Consider the following 12821-nt stretch of genomic DNA (forward strand, 5'->3'; position numbering starts at 1 on the left):
AACTAATAAAGTTCAACATTACTTTGTAGGTATACAGGCCTTGTCGATGTCTTGGGAAAACTGTCTATATCTGATGTCGGCGCTTCTCATCCTTGAGAAGTCTTTGATCTCTGCTGTAGGTGGAGGCAAGTGTCAGAGACAGAAGCAATTGTCCATTTGCAGTTACCTGATAAGGTCCCTTCCAACAATGTTGGAGAGAGTCTTTAATTAATGTCTTTTCCAGTAGACAAAAATCTGGTTGTAAGTTGTCATCTTTGAAGTCTCTGTCTCCCGGGAGTGCATTGTTCCATTACTAGGAACAAGAAGGTGGTAAGCAAAATGCAATTGTGGATGTCTTTGTCCTGCAAAGAAAGAAGCAAAGTTGTTGAGTTAAGACTGTTACATCAAGTTAAAGTAATATTTGATGCACAGGGCAAGAGCCGGTCAACTGACAGAAGTGTTGTGTGATGAGAATTCATTGGAGATTCAACAGAATGAGGAATATAAACAAAGGAGGGCCCATAACTATCTTTTATGTTTGCTTACATAACGTGTCTCTAAAGTAGCCCCAGTATCTACAAGAGCCTTAGTAATTTCACCTTTTTACAATAATTTTAATTTCTCCTAAACTGTTAGTAAGGAGAAGGGGAAACACCCTCTAATGGTCCTCAGAGCAGCCCTATGCTTGCTTCTGTTTCTTTTCTCTCTCTTTAAAAATAAAAATAAAAAAATTTATTGATTTTTGGGAGAGAGAGAGAAACATCAATGTGAGAGGGAAACATAGATTAGCTGCCTCTTGCATGCTCCCTACCAGGGATCAAGCCCATAACCCAGGTATGTGCCCTGACCGGGAATCAAACTGTCCAACTCTCAGTGCATGGGATGATGCTCAACCAACGGAGCCCACCAGCCAGGGCTCTTTTCTCATTCTAAATCCCATTTGAGTTTCCTGTAATCCTTCATAAGGTGACCTGGTTTTCTACAATAAAAAAGAGACTCCTCTACAAGAGTTTCCCATCAAACCCTATTTAGTAATTCTGTTGCTTTTGCTCCCAGAAACCAGTAGGTATATTACTTGGAATAGGTCATAATAGCCAGGATCACATGTTCTAACAGTTAAATTAAATACCTTTGCGAACTCATCGGGGTCCCAGAGAAAGTAGGGGAAATCTTTAGGTAGATTCATTAATTCTGTTCTAGTCCAAGGAATGTATACAATTGCTTGTTCCCCTCTGCCTGAGACCAGCTTTTCTCCAAAAGAAGCTACCAGAATTTCTGTTGGTTTTTTTTTCCCTAGTCCATCCTGGTTTGGTTTTCTTTTTTTTAAATATATCTTTATTGATTTCAGAGAGAGGAAAGGAGAGGGAGAGACAGAGATAGAAACATCAATGATGAGAGTCACTGATTGGCTAGCCCGCAACCCGGGCATGTGCCCTGACCGGGAATTGAACCCGGATCGTCTGGATCCTAGGTCCACGCTCAACCGCTGAGCGACGCCCGGCCGGGCCTGGTTTGGTTTTCCATTCTCAGTGTCCCCTAGGTCAATAGAGACCTGTGGTAGAGGAGGTGAGAAGAGAAAGAGGGAGAGGAGAGTAAGTCCAGACAATGAAGTAAATGTTACAGCAGGCTCACTAACCACTGAGCCAAACCTACTAGGGCAGGGCTCAAAATATTTTTAAGTACCTACTATGGGTTTATCACTTGTTTAGGCAATGGGTGAAAAAGAATGGGTAGCTTACTTTTTTTTTTTTTTTGCCATCTCCATGAATGTCAAATATTTAGCATTGCAAGCAAGTCTTATTACATCCTAGTTTATTTCCCCCGGTTTTGAATCAGTCACATACAGCTGTCCATCAAAGCTTTGGTTAGCATGAAGTAACTGGTGTTACTTCATATAATTTCAGACAAAAACAATCTTACTGTTATAGGTAGCCTAATTGTAGATGATTGTATAATTTTTTAGGCTTTTTGAGATATTTAAAGTAGCTTTTTTTTCCTGATTGACAGGGGCCTAGGACATTCAGTAAATAGCTTACACTTTAGTTTTGGAGATAAATATTATAAATAACAGAGAATACAAAACAAGGTCATCCTGTTAAGTGCCCAGTTGAGTGGTACAGATCCTAAGTATTATAGCATTTTATTGCTTAGAGAGGTCCCTGAGCTGAGCTGTTGTAGTCTGGACAGGTAGCTAAGACTAAGAAGAGGTATTCTGAACTGGGAAGCAGTGGGTGTAAATATTCAGTGGTGGGAATGTTGGATGTATGTTGTGGATACTGTACAGTGAGGAGACTGTCGCACAGATGTGTATGCAGAGAATAGTTGGAGATTAGGTGGAAAAAGTAGGTGAGGGTCAGATCCAAGATCCTGAGTTATTTTCTACCTAGATGGCAATAAAAATGAGAAGGGTCATGAGGAGACTATAATAGAGAAAGCCAAGACCTGGTGACTAAATGTGAGGATTGAGAGGGAAGAAGAGTTAAGGACAAGAGTGTTGAGCTAGGACAAGAGTGTTGTTGTTATTAAAAATAGAAAAGTCAGAAAGGAGAGCTTGAATGAAATGATACCAGAGATTGCTAATGTTTTTTCTAAAATCTCCCAATTTCTCTGTGTGGCTTCTAACTGGACAGTTCTTTCCCTGTAGTCCTGTTGAGCCTGGCAGAATGAAATGGAGCATGGAAGGGCATTTAGAGGTCATGGCCTAATCTCTTCATTTTACAAATAAGGAAATTGAGGGCTTCAGATATTGTGACTTCCCGTAAGGTCACACAGCTAGGCTGGCATCTCCGCACTGATTTCTGAAGTGTTTGTGGCAAAGGTTATTGTGTACTAATCCTGCTTGTTGGCAAAGTGACCCTTGTGTTTCCCCGCCATAATTAAATTTGTATTGACTTGATTCCTCAAATAGTTTTTCACCTGCCAAAACCAAATTCATTAACGGTTAAAATAATTCCTTCTGAGTGGTCTGGTTTCCCCCCCTTTATCCATACATGCGGTCGCAAACCTTTTAGTACATTATGGGCATTAATGCCAAACTTGGCATGGGCGGAATGGGTCTCCTGAATTCGAGTGTGACTCCAGCCGTGTCCCGGGAGAATGAGCCTAGCCAGTGCCTTGAGTAACTGAACTCGGTTTTGCCAGGGTGTCGCACCCAGCCCTACACCGTGGCTGGGACCTAGGGAGAGCGCCTTCTTTTCCCTTTCGCCAGCCTGTTTCCTCGCCGCACCGCCGTGGCTCTCTCCTTTCCCGCTGTCCTCAGCCGGGGTCCTGCCTTTCTCCCTCGGGTCACGCTCCCGCAGGCCCTACCCCTTTACATAGTTAGGGACTTCCTTTCGCACCTGGCCCGCAGCTTCTTTAGGGTTCACGGCCCCCTAGCGTGCGGGAGGCGCAGCCAAGTGCGGAGCCCCGCCCTAGGGTTGGGCGGGGTCCCCGGCGAAACGCGGCCTTTGATTGGCGGGGCGGGGCGTGCCTCGGGGGCGGGGCCCAGGGTGGGAAGCACCCGCGGGTCCCCGGGGGCCGGAGGCGGGGCCCGGGGCCCGGTGCCTTGTGGCGCAGCTGTGGCGGCACTTGGTGCTGGCCACGCGCCCGGCGCGGGTCCCAAAGGTAAGCGTGGGGAGAGGTCCCGGGGGCTCGCGGGGCAGTTGGAGGGACTCCGCGGGCGCGCACGGTGCAGGTGTGTGCGGCCGGCCCGGCGCGGTGCCGCTTCCGCGCCGAGGGGCGCGGGGCGCGAGGCCCCTGTGGGAAGGGCACACCGGGTCCGGCTGTGGCTTTGCAGCGCTGGTTCCCGGCACCCTGGGTAGAGAACACTTGCGTTGCGCCGCACACCGTCTCCCCAGCTGTGGAGGGATCTCAGCGACTGTAGAGATTTTATGTTCTTTTGGTTCGCCGTTCAGGACTGTAGGAGGCACTTGGTAGTGAACTTGGAGTGCGGCTTGTTCCTCACTCTGCAGGAAGAGTGCGGCCAGTGATGGGACTGTTACTAAACAAGGACACCAGGGTTTACATAGGCGGTGTATCGCAGAGATTAAGGACGCAGGTTTTAAAGCTCGAGTGTCTGGGTTTGAATCTACTTATTAATTGTGAAAACCTGGGCAGTTTGCTTAAATCCTCTATGCCGTTGTTTCCGCCTGTGTGAAATGGGGATAATAATAGTTCCACCCTTATAGGATTATGAAGATTAAATGAGTTAATACTTAGTGCCTGGCCCACAATAACGTTGGTTATTTTCTTTTATTATGCATTCACATGGGCATTAAACTTCAAAGTTACCACCACCGTTTTCCGCGAAAATGTTGCTGTAAGTGCTTGGTGATTAGTTTGGAACAGTTTTCAAAGACCGAATCCCACTAGAAAAGGTCTGTTGACTGTTGTCTCATACGAAAGATGTGCTCACCCACCTTGTTCCAAATCAAATCCAGTGGTACAGAAATCTGAGTCTTGCGAGTTGTTCCTAAAGAAGGGATGAAAAAAAGCAGCACTTTTAAGTGAGTGTAGCCTCATTTTAAGCACCAAGCTCTGGTAGGTTTGTTTAAAAGACATTCATATTACTTTACACAGAACTCCTAAGTTGTGCTATTTTGGGTGGGTGCTTATTTGTACTGTTATTGTAAAATGAGGTAAAGCAGAGTAGCCAAATACATAGATAAACTAAACATCATAGAAACCATAACTTGCCACATAGAATCTCAGGGATTCTGAAAAATCAGACCAGCTGCCCTTTACAGATAAGGATGGGACCCAAAGACCCAGAACCAATAAATGGCAGAGCTTAGACTAGAATTCAGTTGTGCTGAGCAAGAACTTATAAAATCAAAGGATATTACTTCTAGTTTTGATGATGGTACTATTTTTATTTTTGACAGTTTTATGGTGCTGCCAGTGGTGGTTTTTTTCTCTCTCAGCAACATCCTGCTTGGTAGCTTAATTGCATGATTCATAATCGTTTCTCGGCATCTTTGATTTAAATCACAAGTCTCAAAGTTGCTACATCAATGATTGCTTTGAGAACGAGATGATTGTCTTCTTAAACTTTGTGCAAACATGTTCTAATAGTGCTTTGGTTTTGTTGTTTTAAATGCAGTCCTTTCTCTTATGTAGGGAATGTAAACAACCAGTATAAACAAATTGACCTAATAGGCAGTTTGTTATCACTGTGTTATTGATGAAGTTTTCTTGATGGGGTAGGATAAAGTCAGAAAATGGGACACTGAATGCTAGACCAAGGAAATAGAACTGGGCCACCAAAGAGTTGTATTGCAATTGCTGCCAACTTCAAAAGCCTCATGGAATAAAATTACATGGAGATACTGGTGTGTTAGTTGCTGACTCTTTCTCGGTTCACTCCCTCACCTCTAGGTGTTTGTTTAGATATTACTATCTCAATTAGACCCTCCTATTTAAAATTCCATGCAACTCCACTCTTCCTGTAACATATAGGGTATCCCCCCAAGTGTATACACACACTTTGAATAATTATAAAGGCAGTGTTTATTAAAACACATTTCATTTTCAAAATTGAGCTATCAGCTGTTAAAGTGTGTATACATTTTTTTGGGACACCCTGTCTTTATCTATTGATTTACTTGTTTATTACGTGTTGCCTGCCACTAGAGGGTAAGTTCCATGAGGGCAGAGGTGCTTGCCAGTTGTGTTCACTGCTGTATCCTACATACCTAGAAACAGTGACTGCCACCAGAAGGTGTTAAATGCATGAATCTGCTGCAGACGTTGCCAGCTAGGGCTAGTAATTACTTACACCAATTCACTGTCATTTTGCCCTGCTTTCTCCTACCTCCATTTCTAGTTATTTCTCCTGGTTACCCAGGAATAAAACCTGGAGGCAGTGTTAATCCCTCCTTCTGCCTTGCCCTCCACATGAAATAGCTGCTGACTTATTTCTTCTTTCAGTTTTTATTTGTTTTGTTTTGTTTTGCAAACCTGCCGTTCCTGTTGATGCCAAGCCTATTTCTTCAAGCCCTCCTCCATTTCTCCCATTCTCTACACCTACAAGCTCCTTACGCCAAGTTTCCTTTTCAAATATCTTCACATCCTCACCTGCAGAATTAAATTCAGAGTTTAGCCTGGCATTCAGAGTTCTCTACAACATGGTCTCAAATCCACGTTTCTCTTTCTGTTTTTATTAATGAGCAGTTCTTTCCCCCCAACTGGGCAGGGATTCAGACAGACTGGACGAATGGCTGTTCCCTGTTTGTACCAAGGACTGTGCATTCCTTTCTGTTTTGTGTGCCCAGCCTTCAAAACCTCCCTCACGTGTCACCACCATTCCAAATACCTAGATAAGTTCAGTTGGAAGTGGCTTTTCCTTCCCCTCAATTCTAGTAACTTTTCATAGCCTTGTTAGAGAACTTACCAAAGTCTGTTTTGAATTGTAGTTCTTTGGGCATTCGTCTTTAATTTTGTTACAAATAAGCTCCTGGAAGACAAAAGCACATACACACACACAAACTCCAGTTATTTTTTAAAGGAAAAAATAGGACACATCCCCACCCCACTTAACTGATTTCTAAATGCAGATGAGCTTAGAGTTCTATTTGATAGGCCTTTAAATAATTAAATACTGAGCTTTTACAATGATTTCTACAAAACGGACAGTTAAGGAAGAAGGCAGGGAAATTCAATACTAAATAAAAAGATACAAATAAAGATCATTGCGATCTGGATTCACAGAAGGGAGTAGGTGTAGGGAGAGCAATATACCCAACACCCATATAGGTGAGTAGGCAGAAGTTAAAAAATATACACAAATTAACTCACTCAGGAAACCATTAGGACGAGACAGGCTTTATGGAGCAACGCTTGCAACTTTGGATTTTCCTGTGGGGTATTATTCCTAAACTTTATTTTGTTTTTGCATCTCGACACAAATAATCCTGTCTCCCTGCTTTGTTTTCTGAGCTGCTGGGCTGAATGTTCCCTTCTTTCTGGGCGGTGGAAGTAGTTTACCTTCTTTCTCTTCATTGTTTAAAATACAGTGTTCATACTTCTTTCTTCATTTATTTTCCTGAATAGATTGAGAAGACATATGCCAGAAGCTTTTAGTCCTTCAGAGAAAGGTGAAAGATATAAAATACTTGAGTTGAGCTATTGTTGAAGTTTCCTGATTTAAGTTTGATATCAGCATTTGGATTAATGTGCTTTGCTTCATTTCCATTACAAACATCCTTGTATGTATTCCGATCGAGTGAGTGTTTTTTTTACTTGTGATTTTTTGCCCCCCTTATAGATTGAAGCTTGTTTTTAGAACTTATGTAGACATTTCTGCAATTTATTCTTTTTTCCTATTGTTTCCCAAACCTTGGCTGGCGTTTTCCCATCTGAGGGCCCACATTAGCCTAACTTAGTTTTTTTGTACTTGATTTTTGAGTACTTACAGGTATGGGCTAAATATATTTTATCATTCCTGGGATGAAGCTGCTCTTTCTATTAATAGGAAAGAGATAGTAGGAAAAAAATAAGTAAAGGTTTTAATTTTCAAAATATTAGAACTTTAAGGAAAAAAACTACTATAATTTAAATATGTAATTGGTTATAATTTTTTCCTTTGGGAAACTTCTTCTAATGTGCTAACCAGTAAAGTTTTACTGTCAGAAGAAGAATCTTGAAAGCAAATATTTGGTTTGGAGTAAAGTTTCCTTTATTACACTGTATAAGCATCTGTGTTTACCCTGAGTTTTCTTTGTTTTGAAAAAGCCTTTGGTTAAGGGTGTTGTCAGATAGGATCACAGGATTATTCATACAAATAATAAAAGTTGGAGCACAAACTAATTATATTCTTGGCCTATAGTAAGCATGGTGTAAGTATCTGTTAAATAAATCTATATATTTAGGGAAGATTTCATTAAGAAAATGTAATATATATATGGGAATTGACCTAGGAAAGAGGAAGAAATTGATGATTCAGAAGATTGATGAAGGAATGATGAACCAGAGGTTGCTTTGAAGATCTCAGTTGCATACTTTGGCAAACTGGAATTTCCAAGGGTCTCTCCCCAACTGTTTGTTGAATGAATAAATTAAGCATGTATTGGGGCCCACTAAGTGCAGGGCAATGAATAAGTCACTGTTTCTACACTCTGGTCAGGTAGGTTCTGAAATAAGCAGTATGCAATCCTAGATGGTTATAAATGCAAAAATGGAAAAACCCAGGATGATGACAGAAGATTAATTTGGAGATGGAGCACTTTAGTTAGGCTGGTCATGAAGGCTTGTAGGAGGAAGTGACATTTGAACAAAGCCCTCAATGTGAAGAGCTGAAGGAAAAGTATTTGAGGCAGAGGGGTCACAGGTCCAAGAGACTAGAGATGGGACAGGGCTCACTGTGTGTGAAAACTGGGAAGGTTCTGCTCTGACAGGAGTTAGTGACTAGAGGGGCCAGAGGCCCGGGGGGAATGCAGCTGGAGAGACAGAGGTTAGGCCATGTGGGTGCCTGTAGTCTTAGCAACAACTCAGAGTTTGGATTTTATTCTCAGAACAGTGGGAAGCCATGGGAAGAGTTTAAGCAGAGGAGTGAAATGATCAGATGTAAAGTCACTCTCTACTGTGGGAAGAGTGGATTGGAAGAGGGTTGGAGTGGAAGAAGAGATACCAGGTTGGAGTTTCTCTCAAGAGACTCTATAATGTGATGGTGATTGTCCTCTGTGGTTTGTTTCTGTTTTGGGTGCCTCCTCAATCTGAATTCTCCCAACCTTCTCAGTCAGAACCAGCTTTCCCCTAGGCTTCCTGGGGCTTGTAGGATTTTACCACTATTACTTCTGTGTGAATTCCCCCTTCGCTTTTCCCTTGCCTCATATAATCACCCATCCACCTGTTGTTCTGCCAGTGGTCACAGTCCTCCAAGTATCATCCTGGAGAGTATTCTGTGTTCACATCTTCCTGGAAGATGTGCTGGGAGTGTGAGTCTCAATGAAAAAGCATGGGAAGCCAGGAAGAGGGCTGGCGTTGTGGTGATCAGGAACCCAGGATGGTCACCTTAGGAAGTCAGGGACTGAGCAGAGCATTGCTGTTATACTTACCAGCCCTACCCTGTCAGTTCTGGAACCAACAGAGGGACATGTTCTCAGTTGGAGTAAAGTTAAATCCTTCCTTCTTATCTGGCAGTTTTTATTCTAGTATTGGAAAACAAAGGACTGCCAGCATTTACTTCTACCTCCTCACTCAGCCCCTTCCTTAAATGTATGTAATAAACAGGAGCCAGTTTCAGGGGACCAACAGACTTTTGTTGAGGTTCTTGGACACTTCTGTGGAATTGTTGGGTGTAGACTAGTCATATACATTGTATCCCAACATTGTATAATTTGGACATGTTTTATTTTTTATTTTATATCACTTTTCTTTATCAAGAATCAGGATAAATAAAAATAAATCAAATAAAAAAATGGATAAATCTAGGAAGAACTAGAACTGCTTTGTGATGACAGAATGAAGAAAGAATCAAATGGGGGTGGGGCGGGGATTAGAGGAAGGATATATTAGTAAGGAAAACAGGAAAAGTTATAACTGATTCATCATGTGATGTGTGTGGGGGGGGGAGAAGGTTACTATGTATCTTCCATTGGCAGATCCTGTTAGATTTTTAATCTGTTCTGCAATGAACTAAATTCACAGACATGACAAAGCCGTGCTTTGTTTGTGTTGAAACATTTTGGATATGTTTGGAGCTAGCATTCTGAGAGGAGGAAATAAACAGAAACAGATTATTTACTATTACAGTAGTCTTTTAATAAAACAACCAGTTAGTTTGGGGTCAAAATCTCCTGGGAAGGTACTTTTAATGTAATTTAAAATGAAACCCACCGACTTGGCCTGTTCTCTCCTCAGGAATAATTCTTGTCCCATCTCCACCCCCAATTCCTTTTTTTATTTTCTGGGTCAGTTTCCAGTTCCCAAACCTGTTCCCATACCAGTCCACTTGACACGCCCAGGGTCTGTACACGGGTTTTCTTTTGTCTCTTCCTTGACTGGCCCAGCTCTATCCTTTGGGACTCTTGTACCCAAACACCCATCACCCAGTCCTGTTCCCCTTCTGAAGAAAACTTGTAGCTCCCCAGTCTTAATTTCTTCCTTTTGGAACAGGCTTGTTCTTAATTTTCCTTTATGCTTTAGTGTGAATCACGGACCACCTCTCTCTGCCATGTAAGTTCAGAGTACATACTGATACTTATGAATGTATCTGCTTTGTAATTTGGCTAGGGTCTACTAGTCATTACCAGTCTTCATGATGGGTGAAGGAAATGGAGTTTAGAACCTCTCTGCTTATATTTTAGAGGTAAAAGCAGAATAATCTTTGATCTTCTTATAAGTGTTTTTTGGTTTTGTTTTTAAATATATCTGTATTGATTTCAGAGAGAGGGAGAGAGAGATAGAAACATCAATGATGAGAGAATTGTCATTGATCAGCTGCCTCCTGCATGCCCTCAACTGCGGATCGAGCCCGCAACCCGGGCGTGTGCCCTGACCTGGAATCGAACCACAATCTCCTGGATCCTTAGCTGATGCTCAACCGCTGAGCCACGCCTGCCCAGGCTGTTTTTTTGACTTTCTGAAAGAAAGATGGACAAGATCCAGGACAATAATTGCATATAATGGACAAAAAGATGGACACAATGATGAAGAAAAAAGTGTTTAAAAAAATGTCTTAACTAATGTCCATCTAGTATTTTAAACATTTATCAATAAAATTTTAACATAACATGAACTTGGAAATTTTTTCTTTCATGGAATTTCACCCGTATTTCTACTTTGTATAGACCCCAAGTAAAAAAATTTAAATCTATGAATGTTTATTATTAAATTTATTGGGGTGACATTGGTTAATAAGATCATATAGGTTTCAAGTGTACATATCTGTGATACATGATCTGTATGTTGCATTGTGTACCCATCCAAATGCTTTTTTTTAAAAAAACTCTCTCTCATTTTTAAAAGACCACATCCTTTGGTAGCATCCTTTCTGGTGTCCTCTTTAATTTTTAATGTAACCCTTGATTGTCCTTGTGATGGAACCAACACTCAGAGCCCACTCTGTGCCAGACTCTTGGTTAGATGTGGATGTGTGATGATTCAAGAAGGAAGATGGGCCATTTCTGACCTAGTGCTACACAAACCTGACCCTTCGTGGTAGCAGAGTGGGAACCCTGCTTTTCCGCTGCATGGTTTGCTTTCTGTAAGCCGATTGCTCATGGACACTCGGTGCTCCCTTCTCTTCAACTCTGTATCTCCAAAGGTGGTTTAGAAGAAGGGCATGCATGCGGCGATGCCATAAGAAATTGAGGGACAGGATGTGCGGGCCGGGCTCTCAGGTCAGAGCTCTGTTCACGTCACAGCGCAGCCACCCAAAGCTGCGTGACCACGTGGAAGTACTCCTCATCACTTAGGTTTCTTCATCCATAAAACCAAGATGATGATATTTACTTCATGAGTTGCTGTGAACATTAAGGGATATGTTAGATGCAAGTTCTTAGAACAGCGATTTTCACCTGGTGTGCCGCAAGAACTTTTAAAACATGCAATAGTTTTTTTAGTCAGGGGCACTAGCCTCTTTTCCCTTAGATTGTCAAAGAAAAAAATGACAACAGCCAGCACAACAATAGCCATCTGGTGTGAATGAATCAAAATTATACCTTTTTTTTTTGGTCAGTTTGGCAGAAAATATATTTTTTGGTGTTCCGCAGAATTTTTGTAATTGGTTAATGTGTGCCCTGAGATGAAAAAGGTTGACATCGCCTGGCATTAGTTTATTGTTGACACTGTTGGCACTTTAGGCCAGATAATTTTCTATTGTAGGGGCTGTCCTGTGCATTGTAGGATGTTTAGCATCCTTCATGGCGTGTAGCCAGTAGCAGTCCTCCACAAGTCGTGACAACCAAAAATGTCTCCAGACATTGCCAAGTGTCCCCCTGATGAGAACTAGTATAAATATAATATTTACCAGCTGTTATATTACCCTTGCAAATCACTGCCCCTCCGAAGATCTGGCTGGCCTTTGGAAGTTCTGTTCCCATCTGACCTGCTGCTTTTTGTCTTCTTGGGCTTGTCTGAGTTGATTCACTAGCTGGGTGTTAAAGTTACTTCCTTCATTCTGGGTTAGTATCTGGACTTAGTCTCCTTAGAGCAGTGGGACCTCCTAAGCAAGCCAGCTGCCCCTGGGAGCCAGCCTACAAGATTATCTTGTGATTCCCCAGCAGAGTGAAGGCGGATTCTTTTTGCGATTTCTCCTCTGAAAAACCTAACCAACCTATGAACCCCCGCCCCCAAAAAAGCTCCAACTTTTGTTCCCACATGAACGACGTAGCTTTTTGTTCTATTGTCAGCTGTGGGGGCTCTTATGTCAGCCCTCTTCCCATTCTGTTTTATTTGGCTCCCTGGCCATAAGGTGATTCTGAAGAATTTAAATTGCTTCAGTTTTATAGAAAAACCATACATTTAAATTTACAATAATAGCAGGGTTGCTTTTTCATGATTTCAATTGTAACCACTTAAAAATAAGTTTATGAACCTTCTTTATTGCTTCTTAGAGGACTCTTTAGAGCATATGTATGTTGTAGAGGCAGTGTGGTACAATGGGTAAAGGTCCCGAAGGCAGACCGCCTGGGTTCAGATCTTGACTCCACCCCCTGGGGCAGGCAACTTCATCCTTCCTCCTTGGTTTCCTCACGATAGGTGAGGGCTGTTGCGAGACACACAATGCACAGTCTGGCTTGTTGTAAACTTAGCCACTGAGTATTAAATATTGGTAGGTTACCAGTTTGATTTAGCTTGAAGGAAGGAGAAACCCTACTTAAGGAGAGGCATGTGGTATAGCAAACAAGTCCACATAGGTTTTA

At 42.1% G+C, this 12821-nt stretch overlaps 1 protein-coding gene across 6 annotated transcripts in view; it reads left to right on the top strand.

Moving 5' to 3' along the window:
• LOC308547196 (serine/threonine-protein kinase Sgk3) overlaps window positions 1-12821 on the top strand; it is a 91072-nt gene that overhangs the window by 34807 nt on the left and 43444 nt on the right. The window contains exon 1 of one of the 6 annotated variants that reach the window (XM_081117092.1): window positions 3483-3582. The exons of 3 other annotated variants lie outside the window; for them this stretch is intronic. The gene's annotated coding sequence lies outside the window, so the exon portion shown is untranslated. Of the gene's footprint in view, window positions 1-3482; window positions 3583-12821 lie in introns of those variants that run through there. 2 more of the 6 variants (XM_081117090.1, XM_081117094.1) reach the window with 2 other exon arrangements.

The sequence above is a fragment of the Miniopterus schreibersii genome, assembly GCF_964146895.1.
Source record: "Miniopterus schreibersii genome assembly, chromosome: 17".
Taxonomy (NCBI): domain Eukaryota; kingdom Metazoa; phylum Chordata; class Mammalia; order Chiroptera; family Miniopteridae; genus Miniopterus; species Miniopterus schreibersii.